Below are 16,937 nucleotides of genomic sequence, written 5' to 3'. Positions count from 1 at the left end.
CCTTCAAAGCCATATCCCTCACATATCTTTTAGAAAGTTTGAAAAAGGCAGCCTGCCCACTCATGCCTAACTGCCCATGCCAACCATCTCATGGTGTGGCCAGCATATTATCAGAGTCAATTGAGCGTGTTATTTAAATATGGTGGGCTGATGATATCAGTGCCTGCCTAGCCCATGTATAATGGGGTGAGTGGGGGCTGATGGGGTGAATGGAGGGGAAGGGGGAGGCCAAGCGGTAAGGTGACGGGGCCTGAATGGGAAGGTGATGGGGTTGCACTCGATCTATTTATGTGCTCCCTGCCAAATGCAATCCGAGCTGGTGAACGTAAAAATCTAGTCCAATATTTTAAAACACAAATATCAAGAGTCTAATGATCCAGAAAAATTGCATTTGTGATTCACAACTTGCTTTTGGAGATTTCGTTTGGATGATTATCTTATTGAAAGGATGCAAGATGGTATATATCAAAATTGGCAATATGAAATTTATTTTCTGCTGAATCTGGATTTTTAGTTTGAATTGCATTAAAATTCTATGGTTAGAGGCTGCACCTTGAGCAAATTAATAAGACCCAGTGGGTGGAATTTTCCCGAAATCTGGCAGAGTGTCAGATTCTGAATGAAAACTAGCAAGTATCTCTCCATCGTTTCTGAGTTTTCACTCCAGATGTTCTGGCACTCAGTGAACAGAGAAGCTGGAACAGAGAAGCGGGGTAGGGCCTGACACAGCTGGCAAGACCTGCTCCACAGGGCACCAGTTTTAAAGAGTGTCCCAATCTGTGCTGGAATTAAATTTCCCCCCCCTCATCCCCGCAAACACAGAGGACTCCCCCCACATGCTCCAGGGCGACCCGTACCACACAAGCATCAGGAACTCCCCCCTCAAACATACAAGCATCAGAGCAGTCCCACTCTCCAAGCATTGACACCCCACCTCTCCACCGCAGGCATCAGAATGATACCCCAGGCATTGACCCTCACCCCTCAAAGGCATCATTGGCATCTCCCAGCCATCACACCCACCACACATAGGGACCATCATCCCCCCACCCCCAACACCCAAATGGGACTCCACATGGCCCACTCGTGCAGCGTCTCCTTGGCACCATGTTAGCCCAGGCATGTCCCTACCACCGGAAGGAGGGGGTGGCTAAAATTTCCTGAGCAGCACCTATGTGGTCACCACAATTGGTTTTCGTTTTTTGAAAACAAGTTGTGATTTGTGCTGGTGTGGTATCACTCCAAGTGGGTGGGATGGAACACTGAAGGAAATAACGGTGTTAATCATAGAATCCCTACAGGGCAGAAGGAGGCTGTTTGGCCATTGAGTCTACGCCGACCACAATCCCACCCAGCCCTATTCCCATAACCCCACATAACCTCTGTTAGTACCCCTGACAATGGGGTCAATTTAACGTAGCCAATCAACCTAACCTGTACATCTTTGGACTGTGGGAGGAAACTGGAGCAACCGAAGGAAGCCCACATAGACACAGGGAGAATGTGCAAACTCCACACAGACAGTCACCCGAGACCAGAATTGAATCCGGGTCCCTGGCACCGTGACGCAGCGGCACTAACCACCATGCCACCCTAAAGCCCAATAATGAGATCCAAACTTACTATGAAATATATCAATCACCCTCTCACCCTTCCAGGGCATGAACCTGATCATGACATCAGAGGAGGTGGTGTTGGGAAGATCAGTAACCTCACTGATGCAAATCCTGTTTTTGGCCTCATGCAAGATTTAGCTGCCATTATGGGATTTGCACCTGCAGCTAGCACACCGGCTAAATTGCGCCTAACATGTTTACAGATGAAAAGATTTGCACTATTTTCAGCAGGAATTCACTAGATAAATCAATTTCTAATGCAGTGCTTCCAAACTGTTTTGCAGTCTAACCCTATTTTAATGGCTTTGAGTGACCCTGGGTGAAGGGGTAGCTTCAGCTCCTGAGTGGGCAGGTGGTGGTGGTGGTGGAGGGGAGAGGGGGGTGAGGTTTAGCTCCTGAGCTGGGAGCCAGTCAGTGGAAACTGTTTAAACTCCAGTGTTAAACAAAAAAGCCCATCTATTTGCATGCTTTGTTTGCAGCAGCAGCATCAATTAAGTCTCAAAAATCTGTCCAATAAACCATGCACACAAGTAGGAAAAAACATAAGGGTTGGAACTTTCTGACCATTCATGCCAGCAGGACTTTACCACCCCGCTGCAGTGAATGGAGATTTGGCTTGATGCCTAATTCTTCGACTTTGCTGCTGTGGGAGCTTGGCGTGAACAAGTGGTAAAATTGTGCCCAAGGATTCAAAGGGGCCTCGCAATTGTTAGCGCTCAGTCCAAGCTCCATGGTGGCCATTTTTGCTTCAGAGCTGGTGACCCCAAAATCTCATCCTGATACCCTGCTGTCATGATCCACAGTTTGTGAAGCCTTGTTCTAATAGCAACATGGGCCAATTTGATTACTGCACATACTAACATTTACGAGATATCATCATCTCTGTTAAGTTGATAGAAAGAGCACTGACGAATGGCGATGAGTAGGGAATTATGTCTTTCTTCTTTTGTGAGGCATTGAAAATTATTTTGATGAATTACTTGGCTTTTTCAGAAAATATTCTTTGCAAGATGTACACCTTTCACACGTGCACAAACTAAGTCTTTACATCGCTGTACAGTGAAAGATTGATCATGTAGCCCTTTTCCATATTTCACTTCTCAGCTCTTTCAGGTTCTACTGGAAATTAACCACCAATTTCTCCTGATAATATAATCAGGAATTTGACACAATATACCCGCATTGTCAAAAGTGGCCCACTCTCTTGTATTGACAGACCACAAGCTTTGGAAACCAACTGATCCATTCAAATAAGGTGGGAAAGTGGGATTAGAAAGGGCACCCGGGTGTCCTTGGACTGGCCTGGACAGGATGGGCCAAACGGCCTCCTTCTGCATCGTAACTGTTCTATGGAGCCATTCTCAGTCTTGGTCACCGTGAGTAATCAGAATACTACTGCAACAGTCCAAGTCATTCAATTATCTTACTTCTTCCCACTATACACTCAGACAGACTAGAAACAAAAGGACATGGGAATTTATTCAGCAAATAATTCACACTCCAAACAAAGACATGTTTGCACTTGAAACAAGAGTGAACTCAAGATTACTAACAAACAGAGACTCATAGCCTGTCCTACAAACTGATTATCATAACGCTCCCCAAGCTTACAGGGAAGAAATCATTTAGTATGTGACTCATTCTCTTGAGGTTATACAAGTAAATACACCCTTGTTTCTTTGAGTTTAATTCGAGGAGGCAACAAAAAGCATATAAAAATCAATACATTGTTCTAATAATAAATTATTCTGGAAGAAAGCTGATTTCATCTCTGACTCATCTTGGTCACAGTGGCATAATTGGAGGATATTTACATCAAACACCTCATTGAAATCAGGAAGTGTCTACACTGTCTTAGTAAGCACTCCAGCTCATTCCCTGAGTAGCGATTCCCAACCTTTTATATGTCATGGCACGTTTCTATAACGTAATAAAATCTTTGAGGCAGCACAGTGGCACATTGGTTAGCACTGCTGCCTCAAAGCACAAGGGACCCGCGTTCAATTCCGGCCTTGGGTGACTGCCTGTGTGGAGTTTGCATGTTCTCCCTGTGTCTGCATGTGTTTCCTCCGGGTGCTCTGGTTTTGTGCGAGTTAGGTTGATTGGCCATGCTAAATTTACCCTTAGTGTCAGGGAGACTAGCTAGGGTAAATACATGGGGCTGTGGTGATAGGGTCTGGGTGGGATTGTGGTCAGTGCAGACTCGATGGGCCAAAATGGTTTCCTTCGGCACTGTAGGGTTCTATGGTTATCCTATTTTCTATGTCTTCTTCCCTTACTGGGAACTTGGTTTTTAACTTCTCCCCGTTTTTTTTAACCTCTCCCTGGGTTTTTGTGCCCTTATGTTTTCGCTTTTTGTGTGGACGCATGGGACCTTTGTCTTCAGCTCCAAGTCCAGTTGGTCATGCACATGGGCCCAACCAATGTAAAAAATCTAAACTGCACGTGTGCGGCCCTTTCCCAGCCAGTGCAACTGCCCTTCTTTTCAATACTCCAATCCAGGTGTAGGCCACATGCCAACTCAATAATGTATAAACACAAAGTGTTATGCGAGAGCCTTGATTATTTGATACCCTGTGGAATCTGAAGTGAAGCTGGGTTTTAGAACTAGTCAATTAATCCACCTGAGCATTTCAGGCAGATAGTTTTGACCATTCTGTGGGTTATAATTGAACTTTGAAATGATGCTAAACCTGTATTGAACCGTGGTTCTTGTTGCCATATTATGAAAAGGATATGGAGATATTGAAGACCGATTTACAAGGATGATTCCAGAGATGTGAATAGGTAAATCAGGAAAAAATTGACAGTGTAAGTCTCTTTTCTTTTGAAAAAATAAAGGCGGCTGAGGGATGAATTAATAGAGGTCTTTAAAACCTAAAGTAAAAGGTTTTGATAGAACAGATACAGACAGGATGTCTCCTCTTGAGGGTGAGAACATAACCAAAGGCCACTTTATAAGATAGCCACCAAGAAATTTGATAAGGGATTCAGGAGAAACTTCTTCACTCAGAGTGGTGAGAATCATAGAATCCCTACAGTGCAGAAGGAGGCCATTCAGTCTTCACCAATCCTCCAAAGAGAATTCTCTCCCCACACACACACAACCCAGCAGATCCATCATAGCTAATCCACCTAACCTACATACTGGGGGCAACTTAGCATGACCAATCCACCTAACTCCACATTTTTGGGAGAAAACTGGAGGAACCCAGAGGAAACCCATGCAGATGTAGGAAGAACATGCAAACTCTACAGACAATAACCCAAAGTCAGAATCGAACCTGGGGCTCTGCTGCCCTATGGAACTTGCTACCACAGTCAGTGGTTGAAGTAATGGAGAAGTTGAATGAGCAATATGTGAAGAGAGAAGGAATGGAGCTCACATGGTAGATTTAGATGAGAAAAAATGGGAGGTGGTTTGAGTGCAGCATGAATACCAGCCTGAACTGGCTGGGCTGAGTGGCCTGTTTTTGTGTCATTTATCCTGACCAAGGGTGAAAAAGTTGCTGAACTCCTAAGCTGGGGGAAAAAAGAAGTACTGACTGGAGAACCCAACCTCTACTTGCGCGTGCCCTGGAAAATCGATTGCACATTGTAGCTTACTCCTTAAAGACTAAACTTCCCACTTCACAGTTACCATTGTCAGATTGGCAGCATTGCACAACGGTAACCAAAATGGCATTCATTGGGTGAATTGTGTTCATTACCAAGAGATACCTGAAATACTTCTGACTCAAAGGAAATCATTTTAACTGAACTCAATGGGTCGGAAACCCCTGAGATCAGGCAGAATGACAGTTTTATACCCCACTTAATATCCCACGTTGATTTCAAATGGAGTAAAATTCTGCAGGGTGTAAAACTGATGTTCCACCCGACCCCCTTGAGCTTCAAGCCTGGTGAGTTAGATTAGGTGTTGGCATGATGGTCATGTCACCGGACTAGTAATCCAGAAGCACAGGCTAATGCTCTGAGGACACAGGTTCAAATCCTACCATGGCAGCCGGTGGAACCATCAATTATTGGGAAAAAAGACCCATCTGGTTCACTCATGTCCCCTCAGGGAAGGAAATCTGTCACCTTTACCTGGTCTGTCCTATGTGCAACTCTAGAGCCACAAAAATGTGGTTGACTCTGAAATGGCCTAGCAAGCACTCAATTCAAGGACAGCTAAGGATGGGCCTTGTCAGTGATGCCCACATCCCATGAAAGAACAAAGAAAAAAATGTTTCCAGAATCTCTTACTTCTAGTGATATTTGAAAAGAGAATTAGCAAGAACTTAATATTTTGCCTTTGCTGCTGTTTTTCAAAATTCAGAATATACTTTGGGATGACTCATTCACATGTTCAATATTTAAAGACTCATCTCCAAATGAAAGAGGAAATTCATGAAATTAAATTCTTCCAAGAGCAGTTATTTTTAGATTTGGGTTACTGTCTAAAAGTCTTTGAGACATGTAATGCCAAATCTGATGAACAGAACAATCTTCTGAAGTAGCAGGAATCAGCTGGGTGTGAACAGAGGATAACGGTCACCATTACTCACTCAAGAGTTGTTTAAAAAGATCAATTTACTAAACATCAAACGTGTCAGGATCTTCTAACCTAATTTGGGATTGCTGAGGAAGGAACAAGAACTTTGTCTTTCTAATCTGCAATTTGAACCCTCCCAAAGATCAACATGATCCAAGCTTACATGTGATTTATCCATTTCTCCCTGCAGAAAGTATTAGGAGTCAAGCGCACCCAAAATTGGATCACATCACAAGAATTGGAATCAACAATCTCATTAGTTATTGGAAACAACAGAGTCAAAATTTGTCACACTCAACTATGTCCTAGGAAGTATGGCAGGGATTCAAGCTGGCATGGCATCTGTAACTCTTGGTTGCAAATTCCAAGGTTGGAAATTTCTAAATGGACACAGGCACCTGCAATTTTTGGTGCAACTGGACACTTACCTCATTCTGAAGACAGGATGCTGGAACAGGGTCTTGCTGCAACATTGACAGGGCTATGCTGACCAAAGATGCCACAAGACTAACAAATTCAAATAGCGTATTTGGTGATAGGTATTTCAAACACTTGTGGACCCAATTTCTGCTTAGAGCGATTCTGGCATATCATGCACTTCCATCATTGGAGGTATGGCTAGTTTGGGGATGAATTTTTGCTGGATATTATCCTGCCAGTTGCACCAATTCCTAGGATGCTCATATGGGAAAGGCATGACCCCAGGATGACCTCAATTCCAATTTCTGCTCAAGCTCCTCAGTGGGTGTTCAGTGTAGGTACAAGAATCAAAAACTGTGGTCATTGTCAAAACTGCATAGCACATCCATATGGAATTCACTACTTCAGAGTGCGGTGGATGCCGGGACATTGAGTAAATTCAAGAAGGAGAAAGACAGATTTTTAATTAGTAATGGGTTTATGAAGAATGGGCAAGAAAGTGGAGTTGAGGCAGAGGCAAGATCAGCCATGGTCGTGTTGAATGAGGAAGCAGGCTTGAGGAGCTGAATTACCTACACCTGCTCCTAGTTCTTGAGTTCTTACATCCTATATCACAAAATGTCAAACCATTTTTTCTGTCTTCAGAATACACTCAGAAGTACATTAAGGTAATTCAAAACTTGGAACAGCTTTATTAGAATAGGATGACACAGTAGCACAGTGGTTAGCACTGCTGTTTCACAGTGCCAGGGAACCAGTTCGATTCCCGGCTTGGGTCACTGTCTGTGTGGAATTTACACGTTCAGTGGCATGGGTTTCCTCTGGGTACTGCGGTTTCCATCCATGCTCCAAAAATGTGGAAGTTTAGCCAATGGGAAATGCATGGGGTCATGGCGACAGGGTAGGGTTGGGCCCGAGTAAGATGCTCTTTTGGAGAGTTGGTGCTGACTTGATGGGCTGAATGGCCTCCTTCTATGTCCTCTGATATTCTGCCCCTCAAAAGATTTTTAGTTCAACACCTCTCCCCAACTTACCTCCCACCTTTACACTATTTTGTGGATATTACAAGCCGTTTCCATACTCTCCACAAGCCAACTTCACCCCATCATCAAATCTCAAATCCATTTCCTGTTCCCTTGATTCAATCCTATTAAGTTGCAGAGCTTCCCAACTACCCGCTAAATGATACTATAAATGGTTATCTCCCTTCGGTACCATCTCCTTTCTTTCAAAACCACAGACATCACCACCACTAGCCCAGAAAACCTGCAAGATCCTTGCAAACTTACTCAATCCCCAGCAACCCTTTTCCCTTCAAAGACCTTGCAGATGTCATTGCTTTCCATAACACCATGTTTAAATTTCTCCAAACAGGTTTCCATTCCTGTTGCTACAGTAAGACAGCCCTAATCAGTGTTCCACGTGGCATTCTCTGTAACAGACTATGGTGTGTTAGTACTTCAAGCTCTCTCATCCTTTTCCAGCACCTCTCTTCTATTTTCCAGCTCAGTGGGATTGCCGACACTCTCACCTCTATGGGCATACACAAGACATACCCAATTGCTTTGAATATAAAAGTAGGGAGGTCTTGCTGCGGCTGTATAGGGCATTGGTGAGGCCGCAGCTGGAGTACTGTGTGCAGTTTTGGGCGCCGTACTTACGCAAGGATATTTTGGCCTTAGAGGGAGTGCAGAGGAGGTTTACTAGGCTGATGCCGGAGTTGAGGGGGTTGAGCTATGAGGAGAGGCTGAATAAACTAGGCTTGTACTCGTTAGAGTTTAGAAGAATGAGGGGAGATCTCATTGAGACATATAAGATGGTGAATGGGATGGATAGGATAGAGGTGGAGAGACTCTTCCCGCTCAGAAAGGACAGTAGGACTAGGGGGCACAGCCTCAAGATAAAGGGGGGGCGGTTTAGAACGGAGTTGAGGAAGAACTTCTTCACTCAAAGGGTGGTGAATCTCTGGAATTCTCTGCCTGTTGAAGTGGTGGAGGCGACCTCGCTAAATATTTTTAAGAAGAGGGTTGATGGGTTTTTGATAAGAGAGGGGATTAAGGGTTATGGGGAGAGGGCGGGAATGTGGAACTGAGCCACGACAGATCAGCCATGATCTTGTTGAATGGTGGGGCAGGCTCGAGGGGCCGGATGGCCTGCTCCTGCTCCTATTTCTTATGTTCTTATGTTCTTATGCTTTGTGCCCCAACACCATTATCTTTCAAATACCAAACGGATGAATCCTTGGCTCCCTTCTACTCCTTCTTTGGCAATGTGTCCATATACATATCTTACGCTTAGATGCTGCTAACAACCACCTCTTGCTCTATATCTGTCTTGTTCGTCCACTGCGTCAATATTGTCAGGTTTTCTGCCTCACATCCAGTTTTGGAAGAGATGCAATTTCACCCAGTTTAACACTGGTAAGACTGATGCAACCAGCTTCATTCTCAGTCAGAAATCCATACTCTTGCTATTGGATTCCATCTCCCTCTCCAGCCAGTGTTTCAGGCTGAGTCACATTCTTTGCCATTTCAGCACTCCATTTGACCCCGAGATTCCAACCCCAGATTCTCTCCCATCACAACCTTAGTTATTACCACATCCACCACACCTGCTTTAAAGCCTCGTGCTATGCGCTACTGAAACTCGCCTCCAGACCCAACTGCACCAGCTCTTCAAACCACCTCTGTAAACATCAGCTCCTCCAAATTCTTTTGCATCCAATCTTTGCATCAAATTCCACTCATCGATTACTTCACTGACCTACCTTTGCCCCACAGTTTCAATTCCTAACCTTAGTGTTTTTTCATGCTTTGTTCCTCCCCACCTCTAAACCTAATCCCTCTGAGGGAAGGCGATGGCTTACCAGAGACTCAGCTAATGTTCTGGGGACCTGGGTTCAAATCCCACCACAGCGGATGGTAGAATTTGAATTCAATAAAAAAATCCGGAATTAAGAATCTACTGATGACCACAAAACCATTGTCGATTGCCAGACAAACTCATCTGGTTCTCTAATGTCCTTTAGGGAAGAAAATCTGCCATCCTTACTGGTCTGGCCTACTTGTGACTCCAGAGCCACAGCGATGTGGTTGACTCTCAATTTCCCTTGGGAAACTAGGGATGGGCAATAAATGCTGTAGTAAGAATCTTACAACACCAGGTTAAAGTCCAACAGGTTTATTTGGTAGCACAAGCCACAAGCTTTCAGAGCGCTGCTCCTTCATCAGGTGAGTGGGAGTTCTGTTCACAAATTGAGCATATAAAGACACAAATTCAATTTACAAAATGATGATTGGAATGCGAGTCTTTACAGGTAATCAAGTCTTAACGGTACAGACAATGCGAATGGAGAGAGGGTTAAGCACAGGTTAAAGAGATGTGTATTGTTTGCAGCCAGGACTGTTTGACTACCTGTGAAGATGCACATTCTGACCATTATTTTGTAAATTGAATTTGTGTACTTATATGCCCTGTTTGTGAACAGAACTCCCACTCACCTGATGAAGAAGCAGCACTCTGAAAGCTTGTGCTACCAAATAAACCTGTTGGACTTTAATCTGGTGTTGTAAGACTTCTTACTGTGCTTACCCCAGGCCAACGCCAGCATCTCCACGCAATAAAAGCTGACCAGTCAGTGACACCTATGTCTCACAAATGAATAAAGAAAAACACCCTTCCCCTGACTCTGGCCTTTTTGTGCACATCCCCAAACCACTTTACTATTGTAGTCTATACTCACAGCCGCCATGGGCTCAAGCTGTGAAATAATCAGCCTAAATCCATCTGCCTCACCACCTCCATCTTGCTTTGAGACCAAGACTTTGGTATCTCCTTCTTTGACTTGGCGCCAAATTATTTTTCTCCATACCTCACCTGAAGACAGCATATTGATAAAATTGTTGAAGTTTGCCCTCTTGCTTTTACACGTGATCCATTAGAAAAGGAACGTGATAAAACCAACAAAAGATCAGGAAATGACTTCAGGCCAGTATACTGGAAAGTGTATGTACAGTTAATGAAACTGGCCTTTCTGACTTTGAAAAAGCCAACTCAATTCTGACGATCAATGCTTTTGATTGAGAGCTAATGTACTGGTAAGTTTCAGTCTTACAATCTGCTCGATAGGCATGGTAGGGCCGAGGGAATAAAAGCACACACAGGAGGAAATGGCAACTAAGGGAGGAAGTGGCCAAGGAGAATACCACAAGAAAAACAGGATACGACTTCTGTTCTGATTTGACCGAGTTAAAAGACACTCAGTACTTTTTACTTTAAGGGCATCATGAACTGATAGGAGAAAATGTGTAATGTCAAAATACAATCTGTTTTAAAGCTGGAGTTTCAGCTTGGATCAGGAGTTATCCACTCAACTTTTCCTATTTTGAAAGCATTTAATGCACTGATATTTTAACCAGTGTCAAAACAGTTCTAAGTAAGAATAAGAATAATAAATAATAAATAAGAATAAGAAGTTAACATGTGTGCTGATTAGTCCATATTGATCCAATTTGAAAAAAAGAGTCCCATAACTGAAATTTCCTACAAGATTCAGTGTTCTCACAAATGTGACAGACAACACAGAAATCTATGCTTGAGAAACTAAACAAGTGTGTCACTAATTTCACCAGATAGCGGTAATCTTGTTTCAGATGGAGGCAGTTACAGTTGCTTAAACCAATGGGACAGGAATTTTAATACGAAAATGGAAAATCAAATGCAATCCATGGCAGATGTACAACCCATTGAGACTTGAACCATCTTCCTCCATCATTCATAGCTCTTCATAGTGTGGGTGAATTGAACATCTTTTCCCATCTATCAGCTCTCACTAACCTCAACAGCAGGAGACACCCCAAATGATCTCCAGCTTTGGGATCCTAGAAGGTATTCACTAAGACTTCAAGATACTAGCCACAGGTGCTGACTCCGAAAGAGCATTTTACCTCTGCCCTACCTCCCCATAAACCTGCATGTGGATTTGTCATAACCATGACTAATCCACCTAACCTACACATCATTGGATACTAAGGGGCAATTTAGTATGGCCAATCCACCTAACCTGCACATCATTGGATGCTAAGAGGCGTCAGTCACCCAAGGCCAGAATTGAACCCGGGTCTCTGGTGCTGTGCGGCAGCAGTGCTAACCACTGTGCCACTGTGCAGCCCTTTTTTTTATCATTTCACATTTTATTCAGACGGCTGCCACACAGACATTCGCACATCATCTGGGAGCAACCTTTGCCTCTTTGCAATACCCATGACCATTTTCTTTGGCTTCTCCAATGTGGTGTCTTTTGTCTGTTAACCCTTGTCCTCCATTCTATCAAAGCCCTTTCATTTTGTTCTTCCTAACCACTCATTAGCTTAAAAACTCCTCCATATCTACCTTCCTTCAGTTGTAATGAGAAGTTAATTGACCTGAAACTCTTTCTCTCCACAGACGCTTCCTGATCTGCTGTGTATTTTTTTGTTTTTATTACACTGAGCAAGGATGTTGGAGCAAGACCTGAAGAACAATAGAATACAACCATACACATATGCTGTGTCCAGGTGGTTTCTGGTGTCCAAAGGAACATTGCGAAGGGTAAGAATTTAATGCCAGAGATGAACAATTTACAACATTTTGGAATCAATCATGGTGCAGCAGTAATAAATTGGAGAATCCTACAGGCTGATCTCCTTAGCAAAACTGACAAAACCAGAGATGCACCCCATCTCCTCAACTTTGTCAAAAATCAACGGTCTTCTTATTACATCGTGGCACTCATTTGAGGACAGCACGTTGGCACGATGGGTAGCACTGCTGCCTCACAGCACCAGGGACCTGGGTTCAATTCCAACCTTGGGTGACTATGTGTGGACTATGCACGTTTGCCCTATATCTGTATGGGTTTCCTCCAGGGTGCTCCGGTTTTCTCCTGCAGTCCAAAGATATGCAGGTTAGGTGAATTGGCCATGGTAAATTGTATTTTAATGTCCAAAGATGTGCAGGTTAGGTGGACTGGCCATGCTAAATTGCCATTAGGATTTCAAGAATTGTAGGTTAGGTGGATTAGCCAAGGTAAGTGCACAAGGTACAGGGAGTGGGTGGGGGGTGAAGCTTTTGTAAGATGCTCTGTCAGAGAGTCGGTGCAGACTCGATAAGCCAATTGGTCTCCTTTCGCGCTGTAGGGATTCTGTGGTTAAATTAAAATGCTGCTATGGCTTTAGGCATAATCAACATTGCATGACTTACAAAATGGGTAATATTTATAGAATTTGTTCTGAATATTTAAAAACAGCAGTGGCATTTAGGTATAAGAGGACCTCAATTTAAAATGGTTTATTTAGTTCTGCTCTTAATTATGTGTCTTCAACATATTTCCAAGATGTTTCTAAAGCGTTATGACCATTATAATCCTTGTTATTGGTTTGTAGTGACTGACTAAGTCAAATTTCACTTCATTATATGAGAGTCCTACTCAGGCTGTTTACGTTTGTGCAACCTGCCCATTTTTCTGTGAAAACCAAAAGTGAATGGTCTTCATTTTAATATTCTTCTGTGCTTCTCACTGTATCCTACCTGGCGCCCCAAATAGATTTCAGATTTATTGCCTGCTTAACAGCATTGCTCTATTCTGCCAAGGTAAGAGGCAAGGGACTTCACTGATGTCTAGTAGACTGGGTCATGGACCTATTTTCAGCTACTGTACTATTTTCTGCAGTTGCTGGTCTGGTCCATTCTGAAGGTGACATTTGCAGGATGTTTCCACTACGTCTTCAGAATTATAAACTGAATGACCAAGGAGCTCTTATAATCCAAAAAAATTTTTAAAAAATGATCAATGATTAAAGTCAATCCCTTTTTCTCATGCAAGGCCAGTTGGCTCCCTATTACTCTTCTACTTGTCCACATTATCACGTGTAATTAATTGGGCTAGCAGAGAGGTAACGTATCTCCATTTTAACCTGATAGAATCATTCATTGTATTTTGGATATGCTGCAGTATGCATGTGTGCACATGTTTAAGTATTATTCAAATGCATACAAGTTTCTCCACATGAAAGACCAAAGTTTGGCCCATGATGTTCAAAATAAACAGATGTCTAGTAATAGCTTATTCTTAATATGCTAATGGAAAAGAAACTACTGCATGTCAGCATGAAAGAAGAGCTAAAGAGCTAAATATATATTCAGTATCATGAATGATAGATGAAGTGGCAGAAGCAGTGACTCACTGGAGCTAATCTACTTCCTATGAGACTTTGTAGATTTTTCTGACACATTGGGCACAATGCCAGAAATATCTTATGTGTACATACAGCTTCAGAATGAATCATACTTCCAAATGACAAGGGTAAATCTTACTTTCTAAGCCCGCATTAGAAGATGACACTGGAATAAGACCAGAATGTAACATCTGCTTACTGAACTATAGATTAAATTTGTACTGAATGCTGAAAGGTATAATTTAAAAGGTGACAAAGGGATCATAATTACTAAATGAGGACAATGTGAATCAGATAAATGTACTTCTAATACAATCCAAGATCTTGAACATTGGCCTATGCTTTTTGACAATGGCAAGTAACTTTACTGGGGAAAGGAAAGCCTGGATCAAAAGCTATCTCTGTACTTCCTCCACCCCATCATCTTTGTCCAAGTTTCACTTACTCGTGCTACAGCGGCTCACTTTCAGATTTCTCCCTGGTTTCACTTCACCTTATCTTAGTTACCCCTCTGATTTTAAATACTCTCATGCACCCTCTGTCCTTGGGATACTCAATTAACTCTTGACCATAACTCATTTAATTCTGCTCTTGGCGGGGGTTGATTCAGCTACCATTTACCATCATCACATGTCACAGCTATGTAAATACATAAATAACATTGCAAAGGCCATGAGGAAACTTAACACCCTGAGGGAAAAATGTTGTTCAGTACTAATCAGTAAAATCAGGTCATCATCTGTCATCCAATAGAATAAATGTAGGTAATGGCAGAGGCAAAATGGTCATGTGCTCAACTGCTGATTAGGCTGAGACAATGCAAGGGAGCTCAGGAATCTTGATGTCAAAACCAAAGTCTGCACGTGGACAAAAACATAAACAAGAGAATAAGGAGAATGACGGTGGGTGGGAGGAATCTCCCCTATAGTTGTATTATAGATATAAATTAATAGCCCCATGCATTGACTATAATTTACATGATTTTTACAGCTAAAAGGCATTACCTCACAAAAATTCACACTTGACAGTGCTTTGACTGTTTATATAAAGCAAATCCATATTTGCCCTCAAAGCGTTGCTTGCTGAGGAGAAGGGAATATAAACTACATGTCCAATCACATTTTGAGATCTAAACATTTCAGCACCCATGAGCTGAAAGCTCAACGTGTGGAGACCCCCAACAGAAAACATCTTTAACGTATTCTAACTGAAAAGATTATCAAAAAATATTTGGAGCAAATTTTTTGGCTCTCGTTTTCATTTTTAAGCAATAGATTATGCAGACTAACAATTGCTTATTCTCAGATATTGTTCCCTTCATTGGAAAATTCATGCACAGTTGTGCTTTTTTATGATAGTTGTGCCCTTTACTGCTTCAGCTGCAAATGACTGAAATTTTGTGCCCATAACACTGAACCAAATACAAGGGTGCCATAAAATTTGCATGACTTACTCAGTGTAATGGCACATAGTGCCGCAGGAAGTGTGATGTTCAAAATGTACTCTAGTTGTGTAGAACATCTACAATCAATCCTCTTAGCTCTAAGTTACTTAATTCAGAAGATAGTTGTTTGGCAGTCCAGAACTTGAGTATTGTGGGGAAAGAATCACTTTGTCAAAACTCTTCATCTTGCATTTATCAGGATAATCACAAGAATACCAATGTCAGGGGAAACAATAACTTTATATTATATAAGAACAGAGTGCCAATTGTTTGACAAGTTCATTCTCCATGGCAATATCCCTACCAAACAGAGTCCACTTTCTGATCAATCACCACTCTCTTCTCAAACAGTGTAACCATTTTATTTCTCCTGGCATTGGTATTGTTACAGTTGTCCTGTTGAGTGCAAAATGAAAAGCTTCAAAAAAAATGTCTTTTTCAGCAATACTCAAATTCAGAAGATCTGATTATCATCTGGCTCCAGTTCCTATTTTCCTTTATTATTTACATTGTTTAATGCATTGTTTCATTCAAGAAACATCTGTGAATTATCTGATATGTATTATAAACTAGGGAAATTTAATGCATTGATCATGAAACTTTAGTTTATTCTAAAAAGTGTTTTACAATGTTGCAACAGATTCATGTCCCTTCATTTTCTTAACAATAAGACATGAGTAATCTTAGGTCAGAGTATAATTGATAGGTGTAGAAAGTTAAAAAAAGACTTGCATTTATATAGCACCTTTCACAACTTCAGGATGTCCTAAAAACACTTGACTACCAATGGAGAACTTTGGAAGTTTCAAAGTAAAGGGGTATCCCATTTAAGACAGAGGTGAGCAGGAACTTATCTGAAGGTCATTAATTTTAGATTCTTTGCCTCAGAGAGCAGCAGAGTCTGAGTCAATAAATATATCCCAGGTTGATTAGACAGATATTTATATCCTAAAGGGGCTCAAAGGTTACAGAGCGCAGACGAGAAGGTGGAGTCACGGCCTCAATCAGATCGAGCCATGATCTTATTGAATGGTGGGGTACGCTCAAAGGGCCAAATGGCCCACTCTTGGCCCAATTTTTTTTATGTCATTGTTCAAGTATATCTGGATGTGGCAAGCAATTTGCACAGAGCAAGCTCCCATAAAATACAACGTGATAATGACCAGATAATCTGTTTCTCTGATGTTGATTCGAGATATGTGATGGCCAGGACATGGCGGGGGCAGGGGAGTGGTGGGTGGAAAAACATCCTTGTTCCTCCTTAAAATACTGGCATGGGATCTTTGTCGTACACATGAGAAAACACGTGGTTCTGTTTCACATTTCTTCTGACTGCTGGCATTTCCAACTGCGCAGCACTCTCACTGTACCACATTGGAATGCCAGCTTAGATTTTTACACCTGGGTCTGGAGCTGGGATGGCATGGTGGTTAGCACAGCTGCCTCAAAGCGTCAGGGTCCTGGGTTCGATTCCCAACTTGTATCACTGTCTGTGTCGAGTCTACACATTCTCCCTGGGTCTGTGTGGGTTTCCTAACCAGCATGACCAGAATTTAGCATGCCCAATGCATCTATCCAGCATATTTGGAAGATATGCTGGTTAGGTGCATTGGCCATGCTAAATTCCCCTCAGCGCATCCGAACAGGCGAGTGTAGTGACTAGGGGATTTTCACAGTAACTTCATTGCCGTGTTAAGCCTACTTGT

General features: G+C 42.4%; 2 protein-coding genes across 2 annotated transcripts in view; one reads left to right on the top strand and one right to left on the bottom strand.

Moving 5' to 3' along the window:
- Positions 1–16,937, bottom strand: part of LOC145359444 (SHC-transforming protein 1-like) — an 85,398-nt gene that overhangs the window by 65,388 nt on the left and 3,073 nt on the right. The window lies entirely within an intron of this gene.
- The window catches only part of LOC145359443 (regulator of G-protein signaling 7-binding protein-like), a 112,567-nt gene continuing 107,724 nt past the window's right edge, over positions 12,095–16,937 (top strand). The window contains exon 1 of the mRNA XM_080213991.1: positions 12,095–12,162. The gene's annotated coding sequence lies outside the window, so the exon portion shown is untranslated. The remainder of the gene's footprint in view (positions 12,163–16,937) is intronic.

Source organism: Carcharhinus amblyrhynchos, chromosome 28 (genome assembly GCF_965287045.1).
Source record: "Carcharhinus amblyrhynchos chromosome 28, sCarAmb.v2.hapA, whole genome shotgun sequence".
NCBI lineage: Eukaryota > Metazoa > Chordata > Chondrichthyes > Carcharhiniformes > Carcharhinidae > Carcharhinus > Carcharhinus amblyrhynchos.
The sequence above is the reverse complement of the archived record's forward strand: the minus strand, read 5'-3'. Positions and strand labels throughout refer to the sequence as shown.